Source organism: Ricinus communis, chromosome 1 (assembly GCF_019578655.1).
Source record: "Ricinus communis isolate WT05 ecotype wild-type chromosome 1, ASM1957865v1, whole genome shotgun sequence".
In the NCBI taxonomy this organism is placed as follows: domain Eukaryota; kingdom Viridiplantae; phylum Streptophyta; class Magnoliopsida; order Malpighiales; family Euphorbiaceae; genus Ricinus; species Ricinus communis.
Genome location: NC_063256.1, coordinates 14425923 through 14434638, shown reverse-complemented (window position 1 = coordinate 14434638; position 8716 = coordinate 14425923).

Genomic DNA, 8716 nt, shown 5'->3' with positions numbered 1-8716 from the left:
AAAGAAAGCTCTCGGGGTCGATCGCCACGAATCGGTGACTACGGCGTTGTAGCGCCCAATCGGCGTCCAAAAAAAAACTACCACTTTCCTTCCGCTTCTCCACATGCCGACGCGTCCCCTGCCGCCTCCACGCGCTTCAGCTTGCAAGGCCTTGATGGTAACTCCGCCACCGACTGGACGACGCCGCGCTCCTTCTTCTTCTTCCCCCGCTTCCTCTCTCTCCCCAATTCTTTCTTCTTTCTTTTCTTTTATATCGACAATTGCCCCCAAACTTTCCTTCCTTACCATTTGGTCCCTCAACTTTTTTAATTACTACAATTTCGCCCTGTAAAATTTCCAATTAACCCCTAAACTTTTTTTTAGCCTTTCAATTAAGCCCCTAACTAATTAATTTGGGCCAAATTAGAATTATTGGGAATATATAATTACATATACACCTTTGCTTTTAAATATAAAATTACCAAAAAGCCCTTGCCGACATATTTAATTAAAAAAATACCAAACATACAAATTTTCATTAAAACCCCATATTAATAAAATTATACTTTTAATCCTTATTCCAAAATAAATTTTTAATTTAATCCTAACACAATTAATTTAATTAATCAATGTGCTAAATGTTTCCAATTAAAATTTAATACCATTAGCTAATTAAAATACCCTTTTCCCCAATAATTATTTTATAAAATATCCTTTACAATTTCTTTCATAACTCTCATAAATATATTCATTTGGGAAAAAATTTTGAATAACCAAAAATATAGTTTATTTCTCAAAAAGAAATTTACTTAATTAATTTCTTAAAAAATTCACACTAAGAGGATATAGAAAATAACTCTTTTATTTATCTAGCATTAAAATTCCACTTAATTCATTCCAATTTAAACCAAATAAAAATATAATTAAATTAATTTAAATAAAAACTCATTTATTAATTAGTATTATTAATATTATCTTTATTAAAGAAATATTTTGGGTATTACATAAAAAATATAATTTTAAAATGTTAATGGTTAAATAATGTAATATAGATAAATATATATAGTAAATATCTCTTATTTATAATATTTTTAATAATAATAATAATAATAAATATTTTTAAAGATTTTATTGGTTTTAATGGTTTTAAAATTATTTCATTAATGTAATAACATAACATTATTAAAAAGTATTTATTAATTGATTTTTTAGTATTATAAAAATTAATACTATAAATATATTTAGTATTATTATCTTTTAATACTACAACCATTGTCTAATTAGAAACCATAATATTTTATATTTATTTTAATTTTTTTTCAGTTACTTTAATATTTCTTTGCTATTTTAATTACAATTTTATTTATATTTAGTCTTTTTGCTAATTTTATTTCTTCACAGTTACAGGTTTTGATAACATAGATTTAGAAATCCTAAGTGAATCATTTAAAACTCCTCTTCGAATTAATTAGGATTATTATTTGTGTTATTTGTCTTAAGGAGTAATTTCCCTTAAGCGTCCTTTCATCCTTAATCCCTTTCTAATTTCGCTCTATTATCCTCTCTCCCCTTTCTTTGCATGGTTTAATTTCACGCATTAGGTTTTCACCTCACATGTTTAAAGAACAATCAATTTAGTATTTTACATGTGATCAGCTCTAATGCTCAACTTCGAGTATGTCAAGCTTCTCAATGTAATCTTCATATGCCTTATACTTATGTTCACCTCAAATGTTAAATAAAATAGGGCATTTAGATTTAGAAAATAAAATTAGACTTTGATTTGGTGAGTTTCACATGTTAATAAAAACTTAAGGTATTAACTCTAGGACTAGATAAAGTACCATTATATTTCTTTAATGAGTCTAGTCAAGGTACTAATGTATCTTTTGCTAGGGAGGTATCAAAGTACCTTTTCCGTAAATTAGTATATTTTAGGATTAGAAAACTAACTTATTAACTAATGAGAATGTTAAAAATCTAATTTTAAATGCTACTTTCTAGAATTAGAATATTTTTTAATAGAAAGTTAATTTTTTAGTTAATATGATTTTTAACAATGTAATTAAGATACTATTTTCTAGAATTAGAGTTAGTACTAGTTATTGTATATTCTCTATGTTTGTTTATATCATGATGTTTACCTCTTAATATTTACAAATTTTATTTTTTATTTTCTATTTTGTAATATTATACTAAAATTTTTTACTGTTTAGAATTTTTGTTGAACAATTATTAACTAGGTTTGAGTTTATATTATTTGCCCCTCGAGTTTTTATGTAATGCACAAGCCTTTTATATTAAATTATTGCACTATAATCTCTTTCTGTCTCGAAAGTCAATGCAATTAAAGAATTAATTTCATAAAAAAATATAATTTGGTCCTCAAACTTCTTATCAAAGTTATAATTCTAGTGTAACAAAATTAATAATAGAAATAATATTTATTTTATTTTAATAATTTAAAAGTTAAATTATATAAATTTTTAATATTTTCACAAAAATGTTGTTTAAATTATTTAAATTTTACTGAAATTTAATAATTCTTGAAATTATAGTAATTAATGAATAATACTTAACTATTTTTACATATATTAAAATTGAATTTTGCAGAAATTAGAAAATAGGGTTCTAGTATAATTAATAAATTATAAGAGGCATTATACCAAAAGTCAGAAGAAAAATAATATAAAATTAAATTTATATAGCGATGTTCAATTGAAATTCTAAAGGAGTGGGATTTTATTATAAAATATAAAATAGGATAATGAAAAATATAATTTTTAAATGTTAATGGTTAAATAATATAATATGGAAAAAACGCAGAAATATATTGTTAACGCCTCTTATTTATAATATTTTTAATAATAATAAATAATTAAAGATTTTATTGGTTTTAAAGTTTTTTCACTAATGGAACATAACATTATTGAAAAATATTTATTAATTGATTTTTAGTATTATATAAATTAATACTACAAATATATTTAATATTATTAACTTTAATACTACAATTATTATCTAATTAGAAATCATAATATTTTAGATTTACTTTAAATTTTTTTAGTTACTTTGATATTTCTTTGCTATTTTAGTTACAAGTTTATTTGTGTTTAGTCTTTGTACTAACTCTATTTCTTCATAGTTGCATGTTTTAATAACATGGATTTAGAAATCCTAAGTGAGTGATCTAAAACTTCTCTTAGAATTAATTAGGATTATTATTTGTATTATTTTTTCTAAAGCTTTTAAAAGCTAGGATTGAAATTAATTTCTTTTAAACGCCCTCCTCATCCTTAATCCGTTTCTAGTTTTGCTATATTCTCCTCTATCTCTCCTTTCTTGCATGGTTTAATTTTACGTATTAGGTTTTCACCTTATATATTTAAAGGACAAAATCAATTTAGCATTTTGCACTTGATCAGCTCCAATGCTCAACTTCGAGTAAGTCAAGCTTACCTGCTTATGTTTATCTCAAATACTAAAATAAAATGAGGGCATTTAGATTTAGGAAATAAAATTATTTTTTGATTTAGTCAGTTTCACATGTTAAGAAAAACTTAAGGTATTATAGTATCTTCCCTGAAACTAAATAAGGTACCAATAAATCTCTTTAATGAGTCTAGTCAAGGTACTAATATATGTTCTACTAGGATTAGTGGAGGTATCAAAATACCTCTTCCATAGATGTGGTATATTTTAGGATTAGAAAACTAACTTATTAAGGAATAAAAGTGTTAAAATCTAATTTTAAATGCTACTTTCTAGAATTAGAATTATTTTCTTAAGAGACAGTTAATTTTTTAGTTAACATGATTTTTAACAATGTAATTAAGATCCTATTTTCTAGAATTAGAGTTAGTACTAGTCATTATATATTCTCTATGTTTGTCTATATCATGATGTTTACCTTTTAACATTTACAAATTATATTTTTTCATTTTCTATTTTATAATATTATACTAAAAAATTTTGTTGTTTGGAATTTTTGTTAAACAATTATTAACTAGGTTTGAGTTTATACTATTTGCCTCCAGAATTTTTGTGTAATGTTCAAACTGCCCTTTATATTTAATTATTGCACTAAAATCTTTTTGTCTTGAAAGTCAATGCAATAAAATTATTAATTATATAAAAAAATATAATTTGATCCTCAAATTTTTTATCAAAGTTATAATTCTAGTGTAGCAAAATTAATAATAAGAATAAAATTTATTTTATTTTTAATAATTTAAAGTTAAATTATATAAATTCTTGATATTTTCACAAATGTAGTTTAAATTATTTAAATTTTATTGGAATTTAATTATTCTTGAAATTATAGTAATTAAAGAACTCTACTTAACTATTTTTACATATATTAAAATTGATTTTTGCAGAAATTAGAAAATTGGATTCTAGTAATTAATAAACTAAAAGAGGCAATTTATATATTACTCAAAAAATCAGAAGACAAATAGTGTAAAATCAAATTTAATTAGCGATGTTTAATTGAAATTCTAAGGGAAGAGGATTTATTATAAAAACAAAATCGAATGATGAAAAATATAATTTTTAAATATTAATGGTTAAATAGTGTAATATAGAAAAACATAGAAATATATAGTTAATGCCTCTTATTTATAATATTTTTAATAAGAATAATAATTAAAAAATTTATTGGTTTTAAAAATTTTCACTAATGTAATAACATAATATTATTAAAAAATATTTATTAATTGATTTTTAGTATTATATAAATTAATAGTATAAACATATTTAATATTATCAACTTTTAATACTACAATCATTGTCTAATTAGAAACCATAATATTTTATATTTACTATTAATGCAGCCATTCTCGTCTATCAGTTGAGAACGTTTCCCAAGGCTCCGAAAATAGGAAGGGCATATTCATTCATGTATGGCTCATAAATTACACAGTATTCTTAAAATAAAATCTTAACTTACAGTATTGTTGAGAAAAAAGTTTTCTTAGCAGTAAAAATGATATTTTTAGGTTTTTTAGGACATATATGAAAAAATTCTTTTTTCAAATCAATTCAGCCCAAACTAGAGTTGAACATTGAGCATGTTATTCACATTCGAAAATAAATTAAATTAATTTATATTAATTTAGTTATTCTTATTAATAATAAAAAAGAAAAAAAAAATTGCTTCCATCGTCACCACTTTACTGATGTTGGTCTACTAAATACCATTTCTCGCCATCTACCATTACCTACCTCTGTTCTCCATCTACTAACAAACTTAACTTGCTTTTTATTTTTGATTAACAGCAAACAAAAAAAGGGATTTGGAGCTTTAAGGTTAAGTTGAAACATCCAACAAGTTTACTATATGCAAAATATTTTTCACATTCAAATTAAACAGAAAAAAGAAAAAGAAAAAGAAAAAAAAAACATTGTGGCAATTGTTATGAAATGATTTAAGTTTTATCTTTTATCTTTTTTTAATCTAATTTCTCAAAAAAATTAATTTCTACCAAAAAATCATTATAATTAATAAAATAACCGGCTAGGTTTTTAAATAAACAGATATAGAGTAATATAAAAAAAAATAAAAAAAACCTAATCAATGATTTTAAGCCCCTCTCTCACTGTCGAGCTTTAATTAAAGCCAACATTTAAAATTTGAATATAAATAAAAAACCAGATATGAAAAAACGATAATCTCTTAGCCAATGATTTGTTTTCATGAATGAATTCAAAAGAAAAAGAAGAATTTTATAGATGACATATGGGTGTAATAATTTAATAAAATAAAAATGAGATAAAATATTTTAAATTTTATTTAAAAAATAAAATAAAGTTGGGATCAAGAAGAACTTAAGAATTGGAAATATGGAAATGTAAGAATTTTCACTTAAATATTCAATTCACCTTTCTTGTAATGCGTGTGGGTTGCAAATAATTGGTCAAGAGTTAATTTGGTATGAAATATTAAAGTTATAGGTTTATTTTTTTAAATATTCATTTTTGACTTTTTTTTGTTCCCGCAGCACAAGTTGAGAGCCAAAATGGCCTTGTCCAAATAAAGTGTCGTTGACATATTATTCTTAGATTTGTAATGTGAAATTAAAAATTTTAGCTTTTAATTTTTTTTAAAAGTCATTTACTCATATATTATGTGGAATATTTCTATTATTTTTATATTTATTTAAAATAAATGATAAGTTTTATTAAAATAAATTATATATATTCAATTTAATCAACAATAAATTGAATGTAAATCTCTTTAAATTATAATAATATTTTTCATTTAAAAATAGTAACTATATTTTTATTTAAAAATATTTTATATATCGTATAAAATCATACATGAGATAATATAACAAAATATTAATATATTGAAGTAAATATAATACTTTAGCATTCATTCTTCATAGGATTTTTATTATTTTGATTTTTTAAATATTATTAGTTGATATATTGAGTTTGTTTTATATATATATATTAGTTATATAAGACATAATATTATATTTTATAATTAAAAATTATTATCTAATTAGTAAGTAATTTATTAATTAATATATTAACTATATTAATAAGTAATAAATATAAAATTTGTATAATGTATATGTTTATATATTAAAATTACTATGTTTATGTAATAACATATTATATACACGTGTAAATTTGTTACAAAAAGAAATAATATATATATGCCAAAATTTGCCTAGAATCCTGAGGTTCTATCCTATACTCACTCCCTATCCTACTCCTCTATCCTCACCCAAAATCCACCAAAGTAAGCCTTAGCCATGGAATCCAAGAGCTTGTGAGGTAGAGAGAGACCTTCCTTAGGTTCTCCTTCTTCACTTCTCTTTCCCATCAAGCCTCTTGAGGGAGCTAACTTGCTCCTGGCGGATCAGTGAAAGGGAGAAAGGACAGATCACCCTGCCGATTCGCTAAGTTTTCAAAGTCCAAAGAGCGCAGACTAGCCACGGAGCTTGGATACGGTTTCCGATCGGAGATCCATGGATCACAGACGGTATCTCCCCATGGCCTTTCGCCTTTGAAAGCATCCTTCCTTCCTCAATGCCGGGCTATATATATATATATATATATATATATAAAAGTTGAGATATTATTTTTAGTTAATCATATTTTATTTACAAATAAATTATTTGTCGAAAATATTAGTTGAAAAAAGTGTTCAACCCACTTTTTTTTTCCTATTTTTTTTAAAAGAATGCAACGAATACTATTCCCACAATAGGAAAGAGCTTTTCAAATTTCTAAACCAAATAGGAAAATAAGTGAGGGTATAACTTAATCTCGGCCTTCCATTCCAATCATCTCTCTAAATTTCCTTGTCCAGTTGAAGGTCGCAGGCGCTTGACGTTTGGAAGACCATAATCTTCTCACCGGAATCCGAAAGGGACTGTGAAGGGGTTCGCTTGGCTTCTTTATTTATAATTTCCGATTCTGTGTTGTTCCAAGTTAGTGCCATGGTATGTTGTTTGATTTTTCCGGAATTGATTTGTGAGGTATATAAGAATCCGAAGTTTGATCTTTAATAACTAAACATCATGGTGTGGAGTCCGAAGAGCGATTAGCGACTCCTTTTGTCTTATTGGTTTTCCAAAGATTTTGTCATTTCATATCATAATTCCAATGCAAATAGACTCTCTTTGAGATTCCAAGGTTAAATGCTTTGATGTGAGGGATGTATTTGGGGTTTGAGCAGAAATTCTTTCCCTTATGGTGTAACAATAAGATTTTAGTGATCATCATTCTGTAGGGAGTTTCAATCCTGCCAATCATTTTTTTGGCGTTTTGAACACAAAGATTAGATCAGAAAACAAAATAATTGAATCTCAGTGTTTGCACCTTTCTCTGTTTTCCTTCTTATTTTGAAAATTCATTAAGTGGGTTGATTGTCAAGTATCTGTTCGGAGTTTTTTCTTTTTAGCTAATTTTTTTTTTAAATATATTTGTTAAGTAGATAGATTAAAGTTGGCCAGCCATCTTGATCAGTAGTTTGGTCTGTGTTTGCCAATTAGGTCTGATTGAGAATTAAAAATTTCTTTTTACCCAACTCATTTTTTTATGGACAGACATTTATGGAAATGAACCTTGATAACATAGGTCTGGTTTGGTCATGTACATGGGGTTCGACATTTATGGAAATGAATGTCAGGCTTTGCACGTTTAACTGATATTTCAACCTATTATTTTTCTAGGGACGTATGGTTAGATATTCAGGAAGAACTCTTATTGGTGCCTAACTTTTTACTTCTAATTTCAGCTTAAAACAAAAAGTTTAAATTTCAGTAAGTTCTGTGGTTGCTATCCTGTTTTTTCGATCAATTTGTTAGGAGAATGGTGAGGTGATGCTAGCTTTATTAGTTTCGTTTGTGGTTTTGATATTTTTGACTCAGTAATTATATGTTTTGTGATTTCTTCTTGCTTTTTTTGGAAACAACAGCTGTCGTTTATCTAGACTTGAAAAGAGTTCTTCTAGCATTCCAATAATCTCAGTGAGCAATCCGGAGAAAGGAGCCTTGCGGTTATGTTCTTATGATGAGGGAGTTTCCATACCTCCTTATGTGTTTCTGTTTTAGTCAACAGTATTAACTTCTAATATTCTTATTAGAGAATGTACAATAATTTAAGCTAGCTAAGTTGTATGTATTTGTAGGGTTCAACACTTTGAAAGGAAGTATTATTTTACATTAAAATATAATTCTTTTTTTTTAATCCTGACTGATTTGGAACTATGGAAGGCTGA